Source organism: Mesoplodon mirus, assembly GCF_964341445.2.
Source record: "Mesoplodon mirus genome assembly, chromosome: 2".
Taxonomy (NCBI): domain Eukaryota; kingdom Metazoa; phylum Chordata; class Mammalia; order Artiodactyla; family Ziphiidae; genus Mesoplodon; species Mesoplodon mirus.
In genome coordinates, this window is record NC_138977.1 from 200,404,615 (window position 1) to 200,419,837 (window position 15,223).

The window sequence follows — 15,223 nt, forward strand, 5'->3', positions numbered from 1 at the left end:
AAAATTTTATAATTAAATATCCTTAAAAGAAATGAGGTTGCAGGTACCTATCTCTAATTTATCATAGACTTAGTGCCCCAGGTTACACAGTGTTTAATCAAGAATGTATCCCCATTATACTCCACGTAGGCCTTAGAGATTGGACGTGCTCTGAATTTATCATGAAGGTTGCTCTCTGTTCTTGAGATGTTATTCTGTTTACCAAGTTGCAAAATAAATGGTGTCTTCTTAGTCAGAAATAACAGGCTCTCCCTCATCCCTGCCTTCATCCAAGGCAGTGGGCCTCTCTCATCCTCAGAGGTAAATCCATCCATCAGCTCTCCACAGAGAAAAGGTTCAGAATTGGCCACTTCTTTTAAGGAGCAAACGTGCTCCCCCTGCTGGCCGAGGGCAGCCAGTACACGGGTGTGCTGCAAAGTCACAACATTCCTCAGACTTCCTTCAAACTACAGTATGAGCACCTACTGTGTGCTAGATGCAGCGCTAAGGGGTATGAAGATGAGAGGGACCAGGCCCCTGTTCTCAAAGACCTTAGAGTCCGGTCAGAGAGACAAAACGTGCATATATGTTATACCTAATACATAAAACAATGTGTTAACATCTGTTAATTGCAGGGTCATGGAGAAGGGAGAAATTATTATGTCCACAGAGATAAAGGAGGCTTCATGGTGGTGATAGCATTTTGCTTGCATTCTGAAAAAGCAGTGGGATTTCAGAAAGTGACAGAGAGAGGAGGTCAATGTATGGAGTCCTAGAAGTTAGGCATGAAAGACACCCAAAGGATCGTGTACTTTCATCTCCTCCTTTTATAAGCAAGGAAAAAGGAGCTTGGAGAGACCAAATGCCCCAGATGTAAGAGGCGGAACAGAGACTGGAACCCACATCTTCTCACTCCCACTCCAGGCTCACCAAGAATTCCAGGCTGAGGGAGGAATGAAAGGCGGGGTGGGAAATGCCGACCATGTCAGGGAAATGGAAAACCGAGTCTGGGTTGCAGTCGCAAGAAATTCAATCCCATTTACTGAGGAAGTGAAATGGCCTAGTTCATTTAATTTCCTAATTAGATGGAAGTTCAGTAGAAAGGCTCCATTGTTAGAAATGTTGATCTTTAAAAATTTCCTAAAATTTTTGTTTCACTTTTCTGCCTTTGAAAGTAAAGTAAAGGTAGCAGATCGTTCACTGATAATTCTGAAACTTGCAGGATCTGACAATGCTTTAGATGTAGAGAGCATACAAGCTTATAGATATGGACCCTTGGAGGTTTTTAAAAGATGTTTATAGCAATATACTTTCCTGTCGTTTGTCTCTTTATCATCAACCATAGTATTTAGACTTATTTATCAGAGTGGGGTAGTTGAACACAGAAAAAATCCGATTAGGTGAGTGTCCTGGCTCACTTTGCTCTGGTTAATCGAGGTTTTGCTAGGTGATTTAGGGTGGTCCCTGCTGATCTCCCTACACAGCTCTGCTCTCACCCTTGCAGGGCTATGCTGGGCAGCAGGGTTTCAGCGAGGAGCCCTGCAGAATTCCTGGGCTTGCTTTGGAAAGGAGCAGGCAGGGCATTCCATTGATGATACTGGCTGGCTCATGCCCAAGCTCTCCCGCCTGGGCACTCCTAGAAAATATGAGCAGTGGCCTTGTCTAAATGGAGCCTTGTGGAATTTGGCTCTGGCCTGGGTGTGTTAACCAGACTCCCAGATGGCCCTCAATGATCCCCACCTCCTGATATTCCAACCTGTGTACCTTCCTCCTATATCACACCAGGATTGATCTGCATAACCACTAAAATACAACATAATTCATAGCATATCACTTCCTGGTTAGGTTACAAAAAGGCATTGTAGCTTCCATCTTGGTGACTCTCTTTCTCTCTCAAATTGCTTGCTCTGGGGGAAGCCAACTGCCATAGCATGAGCATCACTAGGTAGAAGTCCATGGGCAAGGAACTGAGGCCTCCAGCCAACAGCCATGTGAGTGAGCCTGGGAGCAGAACCTCCACCTGCAGTCAAGCCTTCAGAGGACCGCCACTCTGGCCCAGAGCTTGACTGCAACCTTATGCAAAAGCCTGAACCAACTGCCCAGATTCTTGACCCTTAGAAACTGTGTGAGATAATAAATATTTGTTGCTAAAGTTTAGGCTGATTTGTTACTCAACGATAGATAGAGACTTCCCTGGGATGGGAGCTCTAAGGCACTGCTCTTTCCCAGAACCCCTTCTGGATAGGCAGAGGTAGTGTTGACATCCTGGAATCTTAAATCCAGAAGGGACCTCGAAGCTTAGCTGTCTAGTTCCCTCCTTTTACAGATGCAAAAAGACAGGCCAGAGGGGAAGAGGCTTTGTGTGGAGCCAAGCTGGGGCTAAAACTCAGGTCTCCTGATTTGAGGTTCCTCCTTTTCATTCCATTTTCCCATTCCTGGCACCTAGTCATCTTTCCTGGTCACTGTTTCATTCACTAAATATTTGCTATGTGCTAGGTCTGTGTTAATGTTAATGTTAACATTATACAGACTCTGGGCATATGTCAAAAGTTATCATTTGAGTAACACATAATTATTACAATAGATATATGTTGAATGAATGAATGAGTGAGAAAGACTGGATTCAATCAGGAGACCCATGTGGTAGTCCTCACTTTGCCACGAATGTCCTGGGTCTTCTTTATCATTCTCTGTAAATGAAGGTTCCGGGCTGGAGTGGAATAAAGTCTTAGATTAACACACAGAATCTTAGAATTTTAGAGCTAGAAAGGATTTTGGCAGGTGAGTGATGTTGAACTTTTCGAGTGATAGCAGATCCCTTTGAAAATCAGAAGAATTTATGGGCTCCTTTAACCACATGCACAAAACACTCTGCATATAAATTTTGGGGAATTCCTAGAACATTTGAAGCCCATCCATGGACTTCCTAGGGATCAGTAGGCCAAGAACCTCTGATCTGATCTAATCTCCTGCTATTTTAGGTATGAAAACTGAGACCCAGAGAAGGAAAGTAACTTGCCCTACATCACACGGCAATTCAGTAGCAAAGTTCATGCTTGAACCAGGTCTCCTGAAACCTTGTCCCACTCTCTCTCGCCACGGAGCCCTGACTTACAGGAAGCACACAGGTAACAAGGAAATTCCAGCCTCTGAAACACAGAACCTCAGGAAATCACACACATGCGTATAGTTATTTTCTGTTAGTATCTCTTGGGGACAGACAGAGTGGCTTAAATGGCCAACTCTGTCTCCAACAATAGGTTAAAATGCATCATGATTCCTAAAATTTGGCGAATGGAAAGCCCTAGAGATGAGACTGACAGCCCTGGGGAGTGTCAGGATGGAGGAGAGTGGAGGAAAATCTGGTGTTGCAGGTGGGCAGCAGTGGAAGCCCCAGGGACAGTCAGCTTTGCTCTGCCTGCCCGCTGGTCCCAGCTGCTCGGGGAAGAGTGGGGGGCTCTTTGGGGCAGACAGTCCATGTTTAGAAGGGACCGGGTTTCTCACTCTCACGCAAAGAAGCAGCTAAGCATAGTGTCGAAGAGCAGGGCTCTGGTGCCAGCCTGCCTGGTGCAGAGTCACGTTTGGCTGCTTTTAGCTGTGCCGTCTTGTCCACCAGTAACTTCCTGTTCTGTAAAATGGGGACCATGATTGCTCTTACACCACAGGATAGTTGTGACAATCAGATGAGTTAGTTTTTGTAAAGTGATTAGAACAGAGCCTCACATGTGAGAAGGGCCATATAAATGTGTGATCATTAATGGCATAAAATCCATACTTCTTCAGGCATCAGTTTTCCTCTGCTGGGTCCTTCAGAGGCCACTAAACTTAAAAAAATGTTACATTTTAAAAATCAACCTTGTTGAAGTACAAATTGTCTACAATAATATATACCTGTTGTAAGTGTACATTTAAATGGATTTCTATATTGTGCATCTACCACCATGATCAGGATATAGAACGTTTCAATCACCCCCAAAGCTTCCTTAGCTCTCATCCTAGTCAACTCCCCCTTCCCCCTAGCCCCAGGTCACTATGATCTTTGCCACCAAAGTTTATGATGGCACAATTCTAACAGTAAGCTGGTGTTGAGCTGCCAAAATGTATTTATGTCTCCCAATATATGGATGTATTTACTTATATATTATATATGTCCTGCTGTCAATTTGTATCATCCACACTAGCAAAGTTTATTTTCTGTTTTATTTTTAGATTTTAAAAATGAGAGAAATTATTACGGAAACGGACAAAATATGAATAATTGGTGAATCTGAGTAAAGGGGATATGACAGTTTATTTATACAGTTCTTGAAATTGTTCTGTAAAGTCAACATTATATCAAATTAAAAAGTGACAGCAAGGCTTCCCTGGTGGCACAGTGGTTGAGAGTCTACCTGCTGATGTAGGAGACACGGGTTTGTGCCCCGGTCCGGGAGGATCCCACATGCCGCGGAGCGGCTGGGCCCATGAGTCATGGCCGCTGAGCCTGCGCCTCTGGAGCCTGTGCTCTGCAACAGGAGAGGCCACAATAGTGAGAGGCCTGCGTACCGCAAAAAAAAAATTGACAACAAATAAACTAAACATATGTAGCAGTAGACAGAGCTACTGTTGGGTCCTTAGAGCACTGCCCTTTCTCAGAACCCCCTGGAGGGTTCACTAAGCCTGCACAGCCCCAGGCCTCACACAGCTGGAAGGGGTCAGAAGCTCCAAGGGGAGACCTTGGGCATCTGCCTGGCACCTAGTGAGGGATCCAGGGCTCCTCAGGGCCATGGGGCCTTTGGCAGGAGAGAGTCCCTCCAGCTGGCTGAGGTCACATTGGTCTTTGGGGTAAAATGGGTCAAGTTTTAATCTGGGGGGGCAAAGAGTTGGCTCAAGTTGGCAGAGCTGATGTGTTTGTGAAAATGCTTGTATCCATAAGGCACTGTATACGTATGAGGGCTCAAAGCATCTACATCCTTTAGGAATGAGGCAGCTGAAAAGTGCATAAACATAAATATGATATAAACATAATATAAAGCATCAGCTAATTATTAGACCACCTGTGATGCTGCTACTAACTACAAATACTACCATTGCGACCACCATTACTGCTGCTGCTGCTAATAGCTAGGGTGACCAACCATCCTGGTTCGCCTGAGACTGTCCCAGTGTTAGTACTGAAAGCCCTGTATCCCAGGAAACCCCTCAGTTCTGGGCAAACTGAGATGGCTGGTCACCGGAAAGCCTATGACTAGTTTTCTGATTGCCACAATCCCTTTAACCATCACTGTATTAGTCTGCTCAAGCCACACTAAGGAAAGTCCATAGACTGGGTGGCTTAAACAACAGAAATTTATTTTCTATAGTTCTGGAGGCTGGGAAGTCCAGGATCAAGGTTCTGGCTGACTCGGTTTCTGTTGAGAGCTCTCTTCCTGGCTTGCAGATGGCCACCTTGAAGCTGTGTCCTCACCTGGCCTTCCTTCTGTGTGTACATGAGGAGGAGGGGGCTCTCAGGTGTGTCCTCATATAAGGACACCAATCCTATCAGGCTGGGGGTCCCACTCTTATGACCTCATTTAACCATAATTTCTTCTGTAAAGGCCCTAGCTCCAAAAGCAGTCACAATGGGGTTAGGGCTTCAACACAGGTGTTTTGGGGGGAGACCATCCACCATCCAGTCTGACCATTACCATCACAGCCATAACCATGTAACCAGTCCCTTCCACTCTTGGCTTTGGCTGTACCTGCCCCCTCTTGGGACAGCTCCCCACTCCAGGCATTCCCCTGCCTTCACCCACTTCCTTTGCTGCTCCCGAGGAATGTTCTGTCTTTGATCATGATTTTCCTCCACTGCTTGCTTTGGCCAAGGGAAACCTGGCTTTCATAGGAGCTGGATCTGTAAGTCCAGAAAAGGAATTCCCTAGAATGCTCTCCTACTGGCAGCCTATCCCCCTTAAATCACTCCCCAGGCTCCCCCTTCTCGAGATTGTCATGACCATGGCCATCTGAGCAGCAGGCAGCCCACCAGCTGCATGAAGGGCTGCATGGGGCCCTCATGAAGGTTAATGAGGCTCAAGCCGCTGGTCCTCTCCTGGAGGTCGCCGTCACCCCCAGTCGTGCCCCAGAGCCCTGTGCTGGCCTCTTCCTGTCGCCGGGACATCATTAGAAATGTTAATTATTAATTATCACTAAAAGCTCTTTTTGCTGCATTGCTGTCCTCCATCACTCTCACTAGCTCTCTTTCCTCCCCTTTCTCTCTGTAACTGGATCCTGGTTCCTGGGTCTCCTGTTGTTTTTTTAAATCCTTTTCCTTTGAGATCCTCTCACCTGCAGGCTGTGGAATTAGGGTGTTTGGGGCAGGGGGCACCCCGGGAGAGCCCCCTGGACACATCCTTTGCTGTATTATTCTGGCCAGAGCACCCACCTCCTTCTTTCAAAGCATTGAGGACTCAAAGACATAGAAACTGGACAGAACCCGGGCAAGAATTGGGTTCTGATGTTGTGACGTATGTTTAGTGAAGCTGAGAAACTTTCATTCCCTCCACGCCCTCTCTACCTTCGGCTCAGGTGCTAAGGCCCAGTTTTCTTGGCACACTGGTAGAGCCACCTAAAGAGATATAATTTGAAGGAATCCCTGGAAGGATCACTCCACCAGAAATGTCCCCTGTACCCTGTGATGGGGCCACATGTCTACCCTTGGGCAGGCAGCTGGGTGGAGGGGAGAGCACTGGGGGACTCAGGTGGCGGCTCAAGGCCTAGAGTCGTCACCACCTGCTCTGAAAACTTGGGTCACCTCTTTTCATCTCAAGCCACAAAATTCAGTGAAAAGAATAGAGTTTTGGAGTCAGCTGACTTGGGTTAGAATCCCTGCTCTGCCGTGTACTTGCTGTGTGGCCTTGGACAAGTTAGATGACCTCTCTGACCTCATCATTAAAACATGGCAATGGTCTCTCCCTCACTGGGTTATTGGGGAATTTAATGAGATCATGACCTCTAGCTCTGAGCCTGCCATACTGAGGGGCTTAATAAATGTTCATGTCTTATGTATAAAAAAGAGATGAAAACTCCTACCCTTCCTATGTGACAGAGCTGGGAGGACTGAATTTCTGAGCACTTGCTCTGTGCCAGCCACTATTCTGTATGCTTTATACATATTAACTCATTTACTCCTCACAACAGCTCCGTGATGAAGACACTATTACTATTCTCCTTAGTTATGAAGGAGGTAATTCAGATAAAGAAAAGCTAAATAACTTACCTGAGATCATGTGCTAGTAAGTAGAAAAGCTAAGAAGTTTTTAGGATCATTTAGGGACTAGAACTCTGTTGTCCAATAATGTTGCCATTTGCCAGATACGGTTTTTGAGCTCTTGCTATATGGCCAGTCTGAACTGAGATGTACTTTAATTGTAAATTATAACCCCAATTTCAAAGACAGTAAGAAAAGAGAGAGACAATGTAAAAGAGTTCATTAATAATTTTTTATATTGATTATATGTTAAAATGGTAGAATTTTGGATATATATTGAGTTAATAAAATGTGTTATTAAAATGAATTTTACACAATTCTTTTTCCTATTTTTAATGTGACTACTAGAAACATTTTTTTAACATCTTTATTGGGGTATAATTGCTTTACAATGGTGTGTTAGTTTCTGCTTTATAACAAAGTGAATCAGCTATACATATACATATATCCCCATATCTCCTCCCTCTTGCATCTCCCTCTCACCCTCCCTATCCCACCCCTCTAGGTGATCACAGAGCACGAAGCTGATCTCCCTGTGCTATGCGGCTGCTTCCCACTAGCAATCTATTTTACATTTGGTAGTATATATAAGTCCATGCCACTCTATTATGTCGTCCCAGCTTACCCTTCCCCCTCCCCGTGTCCTCAAGTCCATTCTCTACGTCTGCGTCTTTATTCCTGTCCTGCCCCTAGGTTCTCCAGAACTATATATATATATATATATATATATATATATATATCTTTTTAGATACCAAATATATGTGTTAGCATACAGTATTTGTTTTTCTCTTTCTGACTTACTTCACTCTGTATGACAGACTCTAGGTCCATCCACCTCACTACAAATAACTCAATTTTGTTTCTTTTTATGGCTGAGTAATATTCCATTGTATATATGTGCCACATCTTCTTTATCCATTCATCTGTCAGTGGACACTTAGGTTGCTTCCATGTCCTGGCTATTGTAAATAGAGCTGCAAAGAACATTGTGGTACATGACTCTTTTTGAATTATGGTTTTCTCTGGGTATATGCCCAGTAGTGGGATTGCTGGGTCGTATGGTAGTTCTATTTTGATTTTTTAAGGAACCACCATACTGTTCTCCATAGTGGCTGTATCAATTTACATTCCCACCAGCAGTGCAAGAGGGTTCCCTTTTCTCCACACCCTCTCCAGCATTTATTGTTTCTAGATTTTTTGATGATGGCCATCCTAACTGGTATGAGGTGATACCTCATTGTAGTTTTGATTTGTATTTCGCTAATGATTAGTGAGGCTGAGCATCCTTTCATGTGTTTGTTGGCAGTCTGTATATCTTTGGAGAAATGTCATTTAGGTCTTCTACTCATTTTTAGATTGGGTTGTTTGTTTTTTTGATATTGAGCTGCATGAGCTGCTTGTAAATTTTGGAGATTAATCCTTTGTCAGTTACTTCATTTACAAATATTTTCTCCCATTCTGAGGGTTGTCTTTTTGTCTTGTTTACGGTTTCCTTTGCTGTGCAAAAGCTTTTAGGTTTAATTATGTCTCATTTGTTTATTTTTGTTTTATTTCTATTCCTCTAGGAGGTGCGTCAGAAAGGATCTTGCTGTGATTTACATCAAAGAATATTCTGCCTATGTTTTCCTCTAAGAGTTTTATAGTGTCTGGCCTTACATTTAGGTCTTTAATCTATTTTGAGTTTATTTAGTGTAAGGTGTTAGGGGGTGTTCTAATTTCATTCTTTTACGTGTAGCTGTCCAGTTTTCCCAGCACCACTTATTGAAGAGGCTGTCTTTTCTCCATCGTATATTCTTGCCTCCTTTATCAAAGATAAGGTGACCATATGTGTGTGGGTTTATCTCTGGGCTTTCTATTCTGTTCCATTGATCTATAGTTCTGTTTTTGTGCCAGTACCATACTGTCTAGATTACTGTAGCTTTGTAGTATAGTCTGAAGTCTGGGAGCCTGATTCCTCCAGCTCTGTTTTTCTTTCTCAAGAGTGCTTTGGCTATTCGGGGTCTTTTGTGTTTCCATACAAATTGTGAAATTTTTTGTTCTAGTTCTGTGAAAAATGCCATTGGTGGTTTGATAGGGATTGCATTGAATCTGTAGATTGCTTTGGGTGGTATAGTCATTTTCACAATGTTGATTCTTCCAATCCAAGAACATGGTATATCTCTCCATCTATTTGTATCATCTTTAATTTCTTTCATCAGCGTCTTATAGTTTTCTGCATAAAGGTCTTTTATCTCCTTAGGTAGGTTTATTTCTAGGTATTTTATTCTTTTTGTTGCAACAGTAAATGGAAGTGTTTCCTTAATTTCTCTTTCATATTTTTCATCATTAATATATAGGATACAAGAGATTTCTGTGCATTAATTTTGTATCCTGCTACTTTACTGAATTCATTGATTAGCTCTAGTAGTTTTCCAGTAGCATCTTTAGGATTCTCTATGTATAGTATCATGTCATGTGCAAACAGTGACAGCTTTACTTCTTTTCTGATTTGGATTCCTTTTATGTCTTTTTCTTCTCTGATTGCTGTGGCTAAAACTTCCAAAACCATGTTGAATAATAGTGGTGAGAGTGGACAACCTTGTCTTGTTCCTGATCTTAGAGGAAATGGTTTCAGTTTTTCACCATTGAGAATGATGTTGACCATGGGTTTGTCATATATGGCCTATATTAAGTTGAGGTAAGTTCCTTCTATGCCTACTTTCTGGAGGGTTTTTATCATAAATGGGTGTTGAATTTTGTGAAAAGATTTTTCTGCATCTATTGAGAAGATCATATGGTTTTTCTCCTTCAATTTGTTAATATGGTTTATCACATTGATTGATTTGCATATATTGAAGAATCCTTACATTCCTGGGATAAAACCCACTTGATCATGGTGTATGATCCTTTTAATGTATTGTTGGATTCTGTTTGCTAGTATTTTGTTGAGGATTTTTTGCATCTATGTTCATCAGTGATATTGGCCTGTAGTTTTCTTTCTATGTGACATCTTTGTCTGGTTTTGGTTTCAGGGTGATTGTAGCCTCATAGAATGAGTTTGGGAGTGTTCCTCCCTCTGTTATACTTTGGAAGTGTTTGAGAAGGATGGGTGTTAGCTCTTCTCTAAATGTTTGATAGAATTCGCCTGTGAAGCCATCTGGTCCTGGGCTTCTGTTTTTTGGAAGGTTTGTAATCAGAGTCTCAATTTCAGTGCTAGTGAATGGTCTGTTTATATTTTCTACATCTTCCTGGTTCAGTCTCAGAAGGTTGTGCTTTTCTAAGAATTTGTTCATTTCTTCCAGGTTGTTCATTTAATTGGCATATAGTTGCTTGTAGTAATTTCTCATGATCCTTTGTATTTCTGCAGTGTCAGTTGTTACTTCTCCTTTTTCATGTCTAATTCTCTTGATTTGAGTCTTCTCCCTTTTTTTCTTGATGAGTCAGGCTAATGGTTTATCAATTTGTTTATCTTCTCAAAGAAACAGCTTTAGTTTTATTGATCTTTGCTATTGTTTCTGTCATTTCTTTTTCATCTCTTTCTGACCTGATCTTTATGATTTTTTTCCTTCTGCTAACATTGGGGGTTTTTGTTCTTCTTTCTCTAATTGCTTTAGGTATAAGGTTAGGTTGTTTATTTGAGATATTTCTTGTTTCTAGAGGTAGGATTGTTTTGCTATAAACTTCCCTCTTACAACTGCTTTTGCTGCATCACATAGGTTTTGGGGTGTTGTGTTTTCATTGTCATTTGTTTCTCGGTATTTTTTGATTTCCTCTTTGATTTCTTCAGTGATCTTTTGGTTATTAAGTAGTGTATTGTTTAGCCTCCATGTGTTTGTACTTTTTACAGATTTTTTCCTGCAACTGATATCTAGTCTCATAGCATTGTGGTTGGAAAAGATACTTGATATAATTTCAATTTTCTTAAATTTACCAAGGCTTGATTTGTGACCCAAGATATGATCTATCCTGGAGAATGTTCCATGAGCACTTGAGAAAAATCTGTATTCTGTTGTTTTTGGATGGAATTTCCCATAAATATCAATTAAGTCCATCTTGTTTAATGTATCGTTGAAAGCTTGTGTTTCCTTATTTATTTTCATTTTGGATGATCTGTCCATTGGTGAAAGTGGGGTGTTAAAGTCCCCTACTATGATAGTGTTACTGTCGATTTCCCCTTTTATGGCTGTTAGCATTTGCCTTATGTATTGAGGTGCTCCTATGTTGAGTGCATAAATATTTACAATTGTTATATCTTCTTCTTGGATTGATCCCTTGATCATTATGTAGTGTCCTTCTTTGTCTCCTGTAATAGTCTTTCTTTTAAAGTCTATTTTGTCTGATATGAGAATTGCTACTCCAGCTTTCTTCTGATTTCCATTTGCACGGAATATCTTTTTCCATCCCCTCACTTTCAGTCTGTATGTGTCCCTAGGTCTGAAGTGGGTCTCTTGTAGACAGCATATATATGGGTCTTGTTTTTGTATCCATTCAGCCAGTCTATGTCTTTTGGTTGGAGCATTTAACCCATTTACATTTAAGGTGATTATCAATATGTATGTTCCTATTATCATTTTCTTAATTGTTTTTGGTTTGTTATTGTAGGTCTTTTCCTTCTCTTGTGTTTCCTGCTTAGAGAAGTTCCTTTATCATTTGTTGTAAAGCTGGTTTGGTGGTGCTGAATTCTCTTATCTTTTGCTTGTCTGTAAAGGTTTTCATTTCTTTGTCGAATCTGAATGTCATCCTTGCTGGGTAGAGTAATCTTGGTTGTAGGTTCTTCCCTTTCATCACTTTAATATGTCCTGCCACTCCCTTCTGGCTTGCAGAGTTTGTGCTGAAAGATCAGCTGTTAACGTTATGGGGACTCCCTTGTGTGTTATTTGTTGTTTTTCCCTTGCTGCTTTTAATATTTTTTCTTTGTATTTAATTTTTGATAGCTTGATTAATATGTGTCTTGGCATGTTTCTTCTTGGATTTATCCTGTATGGGACTCTCTGTGCTTCCTGGACTTGATTATTTTCTTTCCCATATTAGGGAAGTTTTCAACTATAATCTCTTCAAGTATTTTCTCAGTCCCTTTCTTTTTCTCTTCTTCTTCTGGGACCCCTATATTTTGAATGTTGATGTATTTAATGTTGTCCCAGAGGTCTCTGAGACCGTCCTCAATTCTTTTCATTCTTTTTTCTTTATTCTGCTCTGCAGTAGTTATTTCCACTATTTTATCTTCCAGGTCACTTATCCGTTCTTCTGTCTTAGTTATTCTGCTATTGATTCCTTCTAGACAATTTTTAATTTCATTTATTGTTTTGTTCATCATTGTTTGTTTGCTCTTTAGTTCTTCTAGGTCCTTGTTAAATGTTTCTTGTATTTTCTCTTCTATTTCCAAGATTTCGGGTTATCTTTACTATCATTACTCTGAATTCTTTTTCAGGTAGACTGCTTATTTCCTCTTCATTTGTTTGGTCTGGTGGGTTTTTACCTTGCTCCTTCATCTGCTGTGTGTTTCTCTGTCTTCTCATTTTGCTTAACTTATTGTGTTTGGGTTCTCCTTTTCACAGGCTGCAGGTTCGTAGTTCCAGTTGTTTTTGGTGTCTGCCCCCAGTGGCTAAGGTTGGTTCAGTGGGTTGTGCAGGCTTCCTGGTGGAGGGGACTGGTGCCTGTGTTCTGGTGGATGTGGCTGGATCTTGTCATTGTGGTGTGCAGGACCGTGTCTGGTGGTGTGTTTTGAGGTGTCTGTGACCTTATTATGATTTTAGGCAGCTTCTCTGCTAATGGGTCGGGTTGTGCTCCTGTCTTGCCAGTTGTTTGGCATAGGGTGTCCAGCACTGTAGCTTGCTGGTCGTTGAGTGGAGCTGGGTCTTAACGTTGAGATGGAGATCTCTGGGAGAGCTTTTGCCGTTTGATATTACATGGAGCTGGGAGGTCTCTGATGGACCAATGTCCTGAACTTGGCTGTCCCACCTCAGAGGCACAGGCCTGACACCTGGCTGGAGCACCAAGACCCTGTCAGCCACACTGCTCAGGAGAAAAGGGAGAAAAAAAGAAAGAAAGAAAAAAAATGATAAAATAAAATAAAATAAAGTAATTAAAGTAAAAAATAATTATTAAAAATTAAAAAATTAACAGTAATTTAAAAAAGAAAGACAGAAGAGAGCAACCAAACCAAAAAACGAATCCACCAATGATAACAAGCGCCAAAAGCTATACTAAAAACAAACAAACAAACAACAACAACAAAAAACAGACAGACAGAACCCTAGGACAAATGGTAAAAGCAAAGCTATACAGACAAAATCCCACAAAGAAGCATACACATACATACTCACAAAAAGAGAAGGAAAAAAATATATTTATCTATGTATATATTAAAAAAAAGGAGGAAGAGAGCAACCAAATCAATAAACAAATCTACCAATGATAATAAACTCTAAATACTAAACTAAGATAAACATAAAACCAGAAACAAATTAGATGCAGAAAACAAACCCTAAGTCTAGATTTGCTCCCAAAGTCCACCGCCTCAATTTTGGGTTGTTTCGTTTTCTATTCAGGTATTCCAGAGATGCAGGGTACATCAAGTTGATTGTGGAGGTTTAATCTGCTGCTCCTGAGGCTGCTGAGAGAGATTTCCCTTTCTCTTCTTTGTTTGCACAGCTCCTGTGGTTCAGCTTTGGATTTGGCCCTGCCTGCATGTAGGTCACCTGAGGGCATCTGTTTCCACCCAGACAGGTTGGGGTTAAAGGAGCAGCTGATTAGGGGGCTCTGGCTCACTCAGGCTGGTGGGAGGGTGGGGTACATAATGCGGGGCGAGCCTGCGGCGATAGAGACCAGCGTAATGTTGCACCAGCCTGAGATGCGCCATGTGTTCTCCCGGGGAAGTTGTCCCTGGATCACGGGACCCTGGCAGTGGCGGGCTGCACAGGCTCCGAAGAGGTGAGGTATGGATAGTGACCTGTGCTTGCACACAGACTTCTTGGTGGCTCCAGCAGCAGCCTTAGCATTTCATGCCTGTCTCGGGTCTGTGCTGATAGCCGTGGCTCGTGCCCATCTCTGGAACTCATTTAGGTGGTGCTCTGAATCCCCTCTCCTCGCGCACCCCAAAACAATGGTCTCTTGCCTCTTCGGCAGCTCCAGACTTTTTCCCTGGACTCCCTCCTGGCTAGCTGTGGTGCACTAGCCCCCTTCAAGCAGCCAACCGCAGTCCTCTCCCTGGGGTCTGACCTCCGAAGCCCGAGCCTCAGCTCCCAGCCCCCGCCCGTCCCGGCGGCTGAGCAGACAAGCCTCTCAGGCTGGTGAGTGCTGGTTGGCACCGATCCTCTGTGAGGGAATCTCTCCGCTTTGCCCTCCGCACCCCTGTTGCTGCGCTCTCCTCCATGGCTCCGAAGCTTCCCCCCTCCGCCACCTGCAGTCTCCACCCTCGAAGGGGCTTCCTAGTGTGTGGAAACCTTTCCTCCTTCACAGCTCCCTCCCAGAGGTGCAGGTCCCGTCCCTATTCTTTTGTCTCTGTTTTTTCTTTTTCTTTTGCCCTACCCAGGTACGTGTGGGAGTTTCTTGCCTTTTGGGAAGTCTGAGGTTTTCTGCCAGCGTTCAGTAGGTGTTCTGTAGGAGTTGTTCCACATGTAGATGTATTTCTGATGTATCTGTGGGGCAGAAGGTGATCTCCACGTCTTACTCTTCCGCCATCTTGAATATCTCCTCTAGAAAAATTTTAAATGCCGTAGCGGCTCACGTTATTTTTCTTCTGAACTGTGTGGCCTAGGAACCCTGCTCATAACCACCCACTATGTGTCTCCAGTGAGTATGTGAAATACTGAAATGCTAGGTTCTGACATGATAGAAAAGTCACCACTCACTCCTCAGTGAAGGTTCATAGGGTTTTGCTACCAGGAGTGGCCTAGCAGAGACCGAGTCTTTGACCTTGAGTCTTTACCCACCTCCCTGCCACCCAAACTGGAGGGAGCAGTGAAAGGAAAGAGAGCTTGTCCAAGACCAGTTTTTCTTCTCAGTTCTCAGTTCTCCCAGGGTGTGGTGGGGACTCACACC